This window comes from Amblyomma maculatum, chromosome 1 (assembly GCF_055883805.1).
Source record: "Amblyomma maculatum isolate TAMU_Amacu chromosome 1, ASM5588380v1, whole genome shotgun sequence".
In the NCBI taxonomy this organism is placed as follows: Eukaryota; Metazoa; Arthropoda; class Arachnida; order Ixodida; family Ixodidae; genus Amblyomma; species Amblyomma maculatum.
Genome location: NC_139344.1, coordinates 130,851,120 through 130,864,305, shown reverse-complemented (window position 1 = coordinate 130,864,305; position 13,186 = coordinate 130,851,120). Strand labels below are relative to the sequence as shown.

At 45.5% G+C, this 13,186-nt stretch overlaps 1 long non-coding RNA gene across 1 annotated transcript; it reads left to right on the top strand.

Moving 5' to 3' along the window:
* Nucleotides 1-2,800: 2,800 nt before the first annotated feature.
* Nucleotides 2,801-11,348, top strand: LOC146203920 (uncharacterized). The gene is made up of 3 exons (XR_014702540.1): nt 2,801-3,081; nt 6,282-6,355; nt 11,297-11,348. It is a non-coding gene; the product is annotated as an uncharacterized LOC146203920 (long non-coding RNA).
* The last annotated feature ends 1,838 nt before the right edge of the window (nt 11,349-13,186 follow it).

Sequence of the window (13,186 nt, the reverse complement as noted above, 5' to 3'; positions counted from 1 at the left end):
TACTCGTGCACAAACACTAGCACAACGCAGCATAACACGTTGATGCAACCCTCGGTTTCCACCATGCTCTTTTCCTGCGCACTGGCCTTCTCTTCCAGAGTCTGTGAAACAGCGGTAGCCAATTTTTCAGGCTGTTCGAAGGTTCGTTGACTTTTTATTTTTGTTGTGTGGTTATTTTTTAGGGCACAGCTAGCTCATTGGCGCCCGTTCCTGGGTTTTGCGTGTCTGTCGGCGTCAGCCGCATTGGCCTCGTAACCCAGCTCCGCTCCCTTTTCAGCCCCCCAGTTCGAGCCGGCGCTTTGGCAATCGGAGCGTCGATAGAACACGTGCGCAGCAACCGGAGAATACGAGGAAAGGAGGGGGGGGAGGTCGCTGCCTGGGCGGCGAAGAGATAGCGGCGACTGATTGATGCCGCTGACGTCGCTAGCGAGTCAAGACAACGTGACTGCGTAGAGAGAGAGAGGGTGGTTCTTGTTGGGGATGATGAAAGAGGGGTTCGGCACATTCATCTGTTTCCTCAGAGACGAGGGATCACGCCGCCGTAACTGTGTAGACTGTGTTGAACGCTGTCGCCGCCATGCAGAAAAAGGAGGAGGGGGTTGCCCCCTGTTCTTGCGTGGTGGCGAGGGTGCTCTCCGCTTGCCGAGACGTCGGCTGGCTATCAGCGGATCACGGTGCCTGCATCCCATTCTCTCTCGCTTCACTCGCTAGCGGCGTCAGCGCCCTCTATCTGTACAACGGGCCCATGCACTGCCTCCTGCAACCTCCCGATAACTCAATTGCTCTCTTCGATTTTCTGACCGTAAAGCTTCTTTTATGACTGCATAAATTGTTAGTGGAGTGTTTTTTGAAGGAATGCACGTGAAAAATAAAAAAAAGGTTGCCTGTAATTGTACATTTGCGTCTTGCTCGAAATCTTTCCCTCAATCTATCGAAAAGGTGAAACAGCTGATGAGCTGCTCTCAAATTTCGCATTAATAAGTAATGTAATCGTGGGCAGTTTTTTTCATTGTTTTTGCAGGTTATGAACAAATAATTTCATTTATCTTTTGAACTAATTGGCCAGTTTGAAAAATGGTGACATATTTGAAATTGGTGCAAGAAACAATCAGGATATTGTCGCAGGAACACGTGCGCAGGCTTTTTATTTTTGTTGTGTGGTTATTTTTTAGAGCACAGCTCTTTGGCGCCCGTTGCTGGGTTTTGCGTGTCTGTCGGCGTCAGCCGCGTTGGCCTCGTAACCCAGCTCTGCTCCCTTTTCAGCCGCCTAGTTCGAGCCGGCGCTTTGGCAACCGGAGCGTAGCAGGAACACGTGCGCAGCAACCGAAGAATACGAGGAAAGAAGTGGGGGTCGCTGCAAAACCCAACGCGATTCGATAGCTCCTCACTGCATGCCCGCACCGACCAAGAGCCTCCCAGTCGCTAACGTCTCCATCTTGCTTCCCCTGCAGCTGCGTTGGTGGTCTTCGAGATACCTCTCATCTCAGGGTGCAGAGCGTGTTGCAGATTCATATAGGAATCGGCAAGCAGAAGGATGAGGAGGAAGAAGTGATCTTGAGGGACTCGGAGCTCGCGAGGTAGAGACTGAGCGCCATGTTGGTGAAAATTTGGTGAAAATTTAAGAAAAATAGCTTTAAAAGTCAGTCCCCCCTTAACAAGCTAACTGGAGAGGGATAGCATCAGGCAACATTGTGTCAGCCCATTTTTTAGCATAAAACAAAGTACAGTGTCACTCAGGGAATTTTACAAATGCACTCAGGGAATTTGTAAACAGCAGTTTGGTAGACACCCTGCAATTGCAGAGGATGCAGGTAAGCCGATAACAAATTTTTCTGAAACGAGTAAAAAAGTTTTAGCTTTGTTCTCATTTTCAAGCTCTTTAAGTAAAGCCACCATTGCTTTGCATTTAATCTATGGATTGAAGCCCTGCATTCCACCTTTTAATGTTCTTGGCCTATTGCAGTCATGTATAGAGCAGCACGTATAGAAACATATGTTCTGGCCCAAGTCATAACAGGAATAGGACAATGAGCAACAAGCAACAAATGCTTAATGGGAAAGAATAAAGGCTTGGTTTGGTTCAGAGGGTTTAACGTACCAAAGTGACAGAATCTGTGGGACGGGACAGTGCAGTGCTCATGATTTCCTCCCCATGCGTTTTACGTGCTCAGACATCAAAATATGCATAGGTGCCTTGGGTTTCGCCTCCATCGAGAAGCGGTGGCCGCTAGCGGGATTCGATCATGCATACTTGGGTAAAGCAGGCGAAGGCTCTTATTTCAAGGCCATCAAAGAGAGTTTCTAAAGTATAATGTTTTCAATACTTAATATTGCTACCTGTCGTTTACTCTCTGATAGATCTAGATTTCATATATATGTGACGTTATATATCAGCATTGCCTCAGTAGTGAATTGTTTTCGATAGGAAGGTCTGGATGCATTCTGAAGAAATCAAGGCAGATATAATTATGCGTCTTGCCAGTGTTCAAGTCGATTTTCATTTGATGTTTAGATTTAGTGTTTGCTGCAATAATATGGTATTTGTTTGGATGAAAAGCAGTTTCCTTATATGTGCCACATATGTTCAATAAATTTGTGTTGACCTCTAAACAGGGTAAGTAACTTCACTCTATGGTGATAAGCAATCGTTGGCCATGCTGGCTCCGTCGCCGGTGTAATGCGAAAGTTCAGTGTGTCGATAAGATAAGAAACCTATAACTATAACCTTTAACATATAAGAAAACTGCCTTTCATCCGCATGATATGTTCAATAAATTTGTGTTAACCTCCTACACATGAGCTGCACAAAAGGCAGCAAACAACCATTTCTGCTTATTCATGACACGTAGACTCTTCTGGCACTAGAATTAAACTGGACGGTAGATGTGGATTGTTTTGATGGCGGGTCAAATGTATGAGCTCTTTGTAATAATTTGCAAAACATAAACAATATAACCGGATACTTTTCCTTGCTGTATAGCATTCGCGGAGCCCCTGCCGGCTGCACCTGGATATGTTTCAAATAAAAACGACATGTCAAAGAAGCAGAGGCAGCAGATATACAGCACCATGAGATGCAAGGTAAGTGAAGTTGTTTACATGATGCACACTTTGACGTTTTTGCCGGCTACCCCATGTATCCTCCGTGTGCACTTCTGTGGTAACAGAAACTGAAGAACAGCTCATGGAGTTCATACATCTAATGCAGTTCTTAGTAGCCGGTACTGTTTCACTACTTTTTTACACATCATATGAGCATCAGGCTGCTTGCTTTCACCTCTCACTTTTACAAAACCACGTAACAGCCCATAGTAGTCTGTGGTGCCAGCTCATCACGCCTCCTGCCACACTCTCCATCAGCTATTCAAATTCGTGGAAGGAAATTTGTGTCACGTAAACTAGGAACTTTTCACAACTAAGACCTTTCATGTGCTTGTTTCAAAATTAACCTGAGAACATACTACATTTGTTGTATACCGTGCTTCTCTAGATAGGCACAGCATTTTTCCTCTGCCGCCGGTGCGGTGGCGTTCTTCCGACAATACAGTGGCAGCTTCTATAGCCCGAGCACAAAACGCTCAACATGCCACCATCCTCACAAGGCCTTATCGTGAGCTGTGTGCCTTAATGTATAGAACTTTACGTTTGAAACGACTTGCCAGTTCTGCAAGTCTTGAATTCACTGGGTTAATGCCAGCTAAATGTTTTTAATGCACCTTATTTACATTTTGCCTAACCGTGCGAAATTTTTTTTTTTTTTCCACAAAAAAATTCCTGTTGCACCTTTCTTTTGTGTGTGTGTGTATGCTTGTGCAACACTTGTAGTGCTTGATGGAGGGATTTAGGGGGTTTGACTTCTGTGCCCAAGGATGCAGGATGAATTCCCGGCCACGGCGGCTGTTTTTTGATGGAGGCAAAAAGCAAGGCACCCATGTGCTGTGCTATGTCGGTGCATGTTAAAGATCCCCATGGGGATGAAATTTCCGGAGTCCTCCTCTTTGGCATTGCTCATGTTTTTTTGGGGGACGGTAAAGGGACTGAACACTGCCCAAAATATGTCTTGATATTATTGTAGGAATGAGAAGGCCCTGCATCATGGTACACATCAAGCACTACAATATGAAAGAAACAAGGCCTTACGATTTTAAGGCAAAAGCCTTTAAAGGGCTCATGACAGCTACAACAGCATAAAATGATTATTGCGTTTCACTCCTCACACATTATATTACAAATCCTCGGAATTTGAGCTCATTCCGTGCAGTAGATAGTTTTAAAGTTAATTTTGATTATTAATATCGGAATCTGCTTTCTGGTCTGGCAACCATTGGCGGCTGACGTCACGTCAACATTTACGTCCCCATGTCGTCTGCTATTAGCGGTGCCGGCTTCGCTCTTGCATGCACGTTGTAGATGGTGGTCATTGAGTTTTTTTTTTCTTCAGCAAAAATATTTTGTTGACATATCCTCTTTTCATTGTGGAGCCTTCATTATAATACGCAACCTTAGAGATTCTTGGACTTGTTTTGGGTTTCTTCTAGTGATTGCTGAGGAGGCTGAAATCGATGACTCATGCATATAATTAAGGTATGCAATCAAAAGCGTATTTTTCTTACGTTATGAGAGGTAGCTTTTTTTAGCAACAAGCACTCCCGCATATAAAAAGGCACTTGTCCAATGTTTCCTTCGGCCGTACATGTGCATGTGCCATGAAAATGAGGAGGGGATAGCATTGTGTTCCTGATTGTTGAGCTATTGCCGTCGCTCCTTGGGTCCAAAAACTGAAAGTCAATATAAAACGAGTATACATGTGCATGTGCCGTGAAAATGGGGAGGGGATAGCATTGTGTTCCTGATTGTTGAGCTATTGCCGTCGCTCCTTGGGTCCAAAAACTGAAAGTCAATATAAAACGAGTATACCTCGACGCGAGAGCATGCGTTACATAATTAGAGGAGCAGCCAAATCTTTTGAACGAATCGCTACCTCGTGACTTGCTGATATATGCACGTGTTAGACTGAATTATTTTCGGCTGTAAAGCATTTCTGCAAAACTATGTTCAGTCTGGCCACGGCCAGCTCACAAAAGTATGTGCTGCCGCTTCAGTCCTGTCATGGCAAAACCCAACGCGATTCGATAGCTCCTCACTGCATGCCCGCACCGACCAAGAGCCTCCCAGTCGCTACCATCTCCTTCTTGCTTCCCCCGCAGCTGCGCCCGTGATTGCGACAGACTCCCAAGCCTCACCTTCCGTTTTTCTTGTGCTTCTCCAGCAAATCACTCTTGAATGTTTCAACATAAGCATACACCATTTAGTATTTAGTGTGTGAACCCTAAACTCAACAGGAATGCGCTGATTTGCAGAATACGACTGCGCCCCCAGCTTGTTGTTTATAGCTTTTGAATTGACTGGATGTATGCTCCTCGTTCGCACGGCATAAAATGTGAGCTGAGCTAGCAATACCAAAACTATCCACTTGTTTTCGCAACAGTTGCACCTTGATTTGTTCACAAGCTGCAACTGCGCTGCAAGAACCGTTAATGCTACGTCCCCTGCCTGCGCCGAGTATACACACAAGTGGCACTGACAGCTGCCAGCTGCGCTCGCTATAGACAGGGTCACATATATCGGCACTTCCCGCTCTATGTGCAGTCGTGGATTTATGGTCGCTACGGCCAGATCTACACTCGATGGCCACATACAACCGCTAAAGCTTGTGAATGCGCACTCCGTAATTGCCAAAACTCTAGACCCGTTGTGCATACTCGCGCTAGGCCTACTCGTCGCTAAATGAGCTGGCAGTTCGTGCCGATTAACATTTCTAGCCAAGGTCATTACTGATGACAAGGGGGAACACACTTCTCCTAGGAGAGAATGCAATTGTAGACATTTCATGTGTTTTTAGTTGCTTAGAAGAAACATCTTTCCTGAACAAGCTATGATATCTTAACACTTCATTCCTTCTAATAAAAAAAAAAAAGCATATTATACCTCGAGCTTGGCGCATGATAGCCTGAGTTGCTTATGCACCATAAAACACAACACAACAAACAAAAAACAGAAGATGTAGCTTCTTGTTTTCATTTTTCTAACTCGGCAAGCTACAGACAAGCGCAGCATCAGGCTGTTCACTCGAGTATTGGGTGTCAAATTCTCGCTCGGCCTCCGATCCGACCAAAACAGATCGGATGACCGGCCGGAAATTAGTTAGAGCACGAGCAGTTTGCGTATTCAGAGGTGCACTCTTAAATTACATTGTCTACTGCTTCCCACCTTTCACTCAGACTAAAAGACCTGCACCTTAAGAAAAACTCTCGTCTTGGAAAGAGCCTGAACATGCTGCTCTACTGTATACAGGGTAAGTAACTTCACACTACGGTGATAAGTAACCGTTGGCCTTGCTGGAGTCGTCGCCGGTATAATGCAAAAGTTCAGTGCGTCGATAAGATAAGGAACCTATAACTGTGCCGCCCACTGACTGTGACCGTGCCTTATGCTGAAGAGAACATGCCTTCACTATATCGCTTTTGTGCGGTAACATCGTCACCAAGCACTTCTGAATGAGGGACAACCGCTGTGTCAATCGTCCTAAGAAAACAAAGAGATATCCTTTGATATTGCAGACGACGCTCTGCCGGGTATCCTCCGTGACGTCGCATGAGCATTTCGAAATGGCGGTTGCTCTTAGTGGGAGGAGCTTCCCAATTTTGATTTCTATCGCGGTTTTGTATAATATGAGCCGCACGCTAGGCACTAAGCCGCACGCTAGGCACTAAAACTTTGCGAGTAGAATCACGGACCTGTATAATATTCACAGAAGTATAAAACGGCAATACATCGAACAGGCCTGTCATCGCCCCTTTAAAGGCTCATGCTCGCAGCTATGCTAGTGTGTGTCCGTAATGCTTTCTTTAAGTTGGAAATAATAAAGATCAGACAAAAAGAATGCTTGCATCAGATAGAGGAGGAAAACATAGACCTAGAAGACAAGTTTGATGACTCTACATTGATTAGTTAATTAGTTATAGTCAAAATTGCATCAAAATAGCGTGGACACCAATCGCATCCACCGAAATTGTCTCCGGTCATGTATAATAACTGGAACTGATGTCACCAGGTAGCAGGCGATTCATGCATATACATGTTTAATCTCATTATTGCGAACATCACATTAACGAATGTTTTAATAATCCCCAGCAGATTTTCGATATTTTCAATGCGTGGTGTCCCTTCTTCATCTCTGTCCTGTGTTTGGCGCTATAAAAATGGATCATTGAAAACACCAACTCGCCCAACAACTGCTTTTACTAAGGTAAAACCATTTCAGAATTATGAATTTCAAAATAATGATTATTTCAGAATAACGTGCGTATCTTATTTTTTCTTCTGTTATCTAGGAACATCAGTCTTACAAAATCGTCTTAAGCGCATCAGCTCGCAACTCGTGCGTGAAACAAACTGCCGTTTCTGTGTATGGTCCGAGGGCTGTAGCTGTCATCATCAGCACATCTAGTGCCAGCTCCTAGTGCCCCCACAAAGCTGAGGTTTATAATGCAGTAGCCAGCAGGCCTAGCTGCCTGCCTTTTTTCTTTCTGCGTTGCGTGTCGTTTGCCTATGGTTGGTTGCGCAGCGGGGTAGTCCCGCCCTCTTTTTTGTGTGTGTCGCGGATGATTTTATTGCGAAGTTCGTATGAGATGTGACTATGACTGCAGCCGGCGAAATGCCAGGAAGATAGGAACGCAGCTTTCACTGCAAGAAATTGACGGAGATAAAAAGCGAATCGGCCCCCTCCAGACAGCTAGCATTGCCCCATCGAATGCCGCGATCATACTGAAAGATTGAGACAAGATTTTCAAACTCCAGAGCACTGAAGATGAGGTTGTATTGAACATTGGCGTTCTTTTTTTCTTTTCTTTTTTTTCACATGGACAAAGTTTGTACTTTCATCGCTCGGTGCAAGCACGCATCCAGTGTGGTGTTGCGGAAAGTAGGTGTATGTACTATAGTAATAGAATGTAGTGCGTGGTAGTTTGCTGCACTCGGCAGAAGAAAAGCAATTGATTTCTATAAATAAATCAGCATTGAAGTTAGTACAACAGTTTCATTTGAGGCTTTGCTTTCCTACAATTGTGCCTTCTGCCGAGGTATGTCATTTTTTACCTAGGTTCGACTGCTGGCTTATAGCATATTTTTCACTACAACATTTCAAAATGAACAACTCTTTGCGGTTTCGCAGTCTTTGTTATATCGAGATTTGACTGTACGAAGTTGGTCCTGCCAAGCATCTGTGCTGCGCCTTTCATTTGGTGCTTTCTCTAACGCCGCACCACACAGCGTACAGACGCATTACAGCAGGCACCAGTGGCAATTCAAATTAGTTTGCATGAATACTTTGAAAATCGCATAAAAAAAAAAACAACTGTCGTGACATGATATTGAGAAACATTGTTACGCCGCACCACACAGCATACAGAAGCAGACACAGTACAGCAGGCACCAGCGGCATTTCAAATTAGTTGCATGAATACTTTGAAAATCGCATAAAGACAAACAACTGAGGTGACATCATATTGAGAACACTGTTACATCACTGTAGTACCTCACGTGATCACATTCGGGAAAATATCGGTTATTTTCAAAATCCGCCTTTTGCGGGACGATATGGTGCCATCATGCGGGAGTGGGCGAGAAACACATTGGACGGCAGTGTAGCAGACGACGCGAAAGTGCACCATACGAAAAGGCCACGCCAACGCAGGTAGAAAGTGAAAGCTCCCCCCTTTTTTGGCCTCTGGGCAGAAAGTAGAGAGTGATTGAAGTATATCATGTTCACGCAGTATGGGGGAGTGTACAGCATTTTCAGAATCCACTCCTGATGCACGCATATACTATCTTCGTATTGTAAAACCGTGTAGCGCGGGCCGTGTTCGACGTGACAGAATGAGACGCTCTCAGCGTGCAGGTTTTTGACAGACAAGAAAGCGCGGAGGCAGAGAGACAGAGAGAGGGATCTCAAAGGTCAAAGCAGCCAGGGCTTTGTTGATGCTGCAGAGCTAGGTGGAATCATCTCCTGTGACTTTGAGCCCCGCATATGCGTAAGCTGTCTTGAGTTACCGAGCACAATGCGGTCACCGCGGCGCCGGCGTGGTGCAATGGGCGTCGCTTCCTCCTCGCGTCATCTACAATCGTGCAGCTATTATCCTGGTCGGAATGCACCCCTGCAGGAAACGAACGGCATTTTTCTGGCTAAGGATGATTCAGCGCTCTAGCCGGTTTCTGCCCTCAGGTGTCGGAACGGATGTGGTCGCAGTGGTGAAAAGGTTCTCAGTGCACAGCGAATGGTCATTCTGTTGTGAAAGGATCCACAACCTTTCTGCCTCCGGCGCGATTTCTGCGGTATCAACGACTTGGTCACACATGTGCATCTCAGTCAGGAACCAACCCTGTTCTACGTCCAGAGCGATCCACTCTGCAAGTGAACGAGCATGAACCCTCCAGGAGACTCATTTTTGCCGGGCGGTGTCCTTGCCGTTGCAAACGGTCGGACGAAGACGGCGATTATCAAGCTTCCTAACAAAGTGCATCTGATTGCGTACACCAAAGGAACAAAATCCGAATGCTTTGGTGCGGACAGAGGCGAGCCTTTAAAGTAAAAAAAAAAAAAAAATACTGTGCGTCGTGCAAGAGTGTCAAGTGCATCATTTGCTCCGAGCGGCAAAAACACAGATACTACAGGTATCTATGCATCTAAAGGAAATATGCATTTTGAAATGTACCTACTGAAGTTTGCACCCAGCCTGTAACGCAGCAGTGGTAGCTGCAATGAGGATTTCTTCGGTGCGTGATTGCTTTAGTTGTGCCGGGGCCTGAAGGTGATGTATTTTGTCGTTTCTTTTCTTAATGTGCGAAAGGGCTAGGTAGCTTAGATATCACAGGCGGCTGTGTGCGCAAGGCCGTAATATTTAGCATGTTTTATCGTGACTGCCACCTGACTAACAAGAAAAAAATGCGGCGTTTTAATGCACTGCCGTTCGCGAGCCTCATGACCAGATCAACTGCTCGGCTCGCGAACGGCGGTGCATCACAACAGACGGCCAATTTTTTTTTCCTTTTGGTCAGGCGGCAGTCGTGATAAAACATGCTAAGTATTACGGTGTGGCGTACACAGCCACCTGTGATATCTGCGCTACCCGGCCCCTCGTCATCAGACGCGCCGAACAAATGCTCATTGCGGCTATGACTGCTAGGTTACAGGCTTGGTGCAAACTCCGTTAGATACTTTTCATCATGCACATTTCCTTTAGATGCATACATACCTGTAACGAAATGTTTTTCCACAGTCGAGCGTACGCAGTCGGTTGCTAAGGTCGGCCATTCACATCTTGACGCTTGGTGGCCCTAATTCAAGCTTCATGTCGTTGGTCGCGGCTCGCTGAAGGAAACCTGAAAAACCGTGTCTTGCAATTCGGCACGCTTAGAGAGTGGCAACCGTACGCGGCAGGTGTGGTTTGCATTGTTTTGCCAAGCCTGTGGCGGTCACCGTGCCGCCCGGCGCCGCCAGCCCCTGTGCACTGGCGACGCCGTTGACGCCGTCCAATGTGTTTCCGTCGTTCGCTGCTACGACTTCGCTCATGCGCATAAAATTCGCGCAAAAGGCGGATTGGGCAGAGTTAGTTTTTCTTCAGGAGTGCATGTCATATATTCTGCATTCTTCAGTGCACCCTTCAGTTGAGTGCCATGCTTTCAGCTTTTGTCACTAGATGGTGCCACAGTGTTTTGAACTCCTTAGATGAAGTGCTGATTGAGCCCACTAAAACTTTCATTGAAGAGGTGTTGTACAGATTTTAAACAGAAGTGGGTTCCTCTTACACTGAAAACGTCTGACTACTGTCTGACGGGTTAAATTTACAATATTTGTTTTTTCTAGTGTTTTGTCTACCACCAGCATCAGGCTACATAAAAGCATGCTTATTCACGGATAAATTGAATTCTGGGCAAAATTATGTGCAGCATTTTTTATAAAACCACTCTGCAGTTTACAACAGACGTTCCATTGTGCCGATTTGAGGCCTAAATTTCAGCGTTCTGTCCTTACAAACCAGAAAAGCCAAACTTTCAGTGCCTCAGCAAAATATTCACTTGTTGTGATATATAAGTTTTCACAAAAATATGGTGGATGTATGTTTGATGGACGATAGCCTGCGTGCATTGGTAATAAAATTCATTCTTGGCTGTTCGTGTGAGTGAGTAAAGTGCATTGTGTTGACTTAAAAAAAAGTCACCTTCCGTTCTCTTACAGCTGGTAATTGGGGAAGAAGAACACGAAGTGGTTCAGCGTGTATTGGTAATAAAATTCATTCTTGGCTGTTGGTGTGTGTGAGTAAAGTGCATTGTGTGGACTTAAAAAAAAAAATCACCTTCCGTTCTCTTACAGCTGGTAATTGGGGAAGAAGAACTGGGAGCGGTTCAAGGATGTCAAGTATCCAACAGTATGTTGACGACATGGGCCCTCCTAAAAGTGCGTAGTGTTTAGAGAAGCCTGTTTCTATTTAAAGGCATTGGAATGATTTGCTTGACAATCTATTTTTTTTACCCCCATTTCTGCTCGTTTTTTAATGGTGTTTGTGTGTGTGCGTAGTAAGTAGGAGGCGTCGTGCTCTGGAGTGTGTGGGCTCTCTTAGTAGATGTTGTAGAAGAAGCAGGGCGAACACCAGGACGCCTCTCACTGCATTTAATCCCAGCTATTTCCTCGACTCTCAATCTTCCAACATGGCGCTCAGTCTCTACCTCGCGCGCTCCGAGTCCCTCAAGATCACTTCTTCCTCCTCATCCTTCTGCTTGCCGATTCCTATGCGAATCTGCAACACGCTCTGCACCCTGAGATGAGAGGTATCTCGAAGACCACCAACACTGCAGAACAAGGTTGATCCATAAGAGGCGTGCAGCACAGACTCAAATCACTCCGTAGCACCATCCCTGCATCAGCTCGCAACTCGTGCTTTAAACAAACTGCCATTTCTGTGTATGGTCCGAGGGCTGTAGCTGTCATCATCAGCAAATCTAGTGCCAGCTCCTAGTGCCCCCGCAAAGCTGAGGTTTATAATGCAGTAGCCAGCAGGCCTAGCTGCCTGCCCTTTTTCTTTCTGCGTTGCGTGCAGTTTGCCTATGGTCGGTTGCGCAGCGAGGTAGTCCCGCCCTCTTTTTTGTGTGTGTCGCGGATGATTTTATTGCGAAGTTCGTATGAGATGTGACTATGACTGCAGCCGGCGAAATGTCAGGAAGGTAGGAACGCAGCTTTCACTGCAAGAAATTGACGGAGAGAAAAAGAGAATCGGCCCCTGCAGACAGCTAGCATTGCCCCATCGCATGCCGCGATCATATTGAAAGATTGAGACAAGATTTTCAAAATTCTGAGCACTAAAGATGAGGTTATATCGAACATTGGCATTTTTTTTTCTTTTCTTTTTTTCACATGGACAAAGTTTGTACTTTCATCGCTCGGTGCAAGCACGCATCCAGTGAGGTGTTGCGGAAAGTAGGTGTATGTACTATAGTAATAGAATGTAGTGCGTGGTAGTTTGCGGCACTCGGCAGAAGAAAAGCAATTGATTTCTTTAAATAAATCAGCATTGAAGTTAGTACAACAGTTTCATTTGAGGCTTTGCTTTCCTACAATTGTGCCTACTGCCAAGGTATGCCATTTTTTTACCTAGGTTTGACTGCTGGCTTTTGTAGCATATTTTTCATTACAACATTTCAATTCTTTGCAGTTTCGCAGTGTTTGTTATATCGAGATTTGACTGTACGAAGTTGGTCCTGCCAAGCATCTGTGCTGCGCCTTTCATTTGGCGCTTTCTCTAACGCCGCACCCCACAACATACAGAAGCAGACGCAGTACAGCAGGCACCAGTGGCATTTCAAATTAGTTTCATGAATACTTTGAAAATTGCATAAAGACAAACAACTGAGGTGACGTCATATTGAGAACACTGTTACATCACTGTAGTACCTCACGTGATCACATTCGGGAAAATATCAGTTATTTTCAAAATCCGCCTTTTGCGGGACGATATGGTGCCATCATGGGGGAGTGGGCGAGAAACACATTGGACGGCAGTGTAGCAGACGACGCGAAAGTGCACCAAACGAAAAGGCCACTCCAACGCAGGTAGAAAGTGAAACTCCCCCC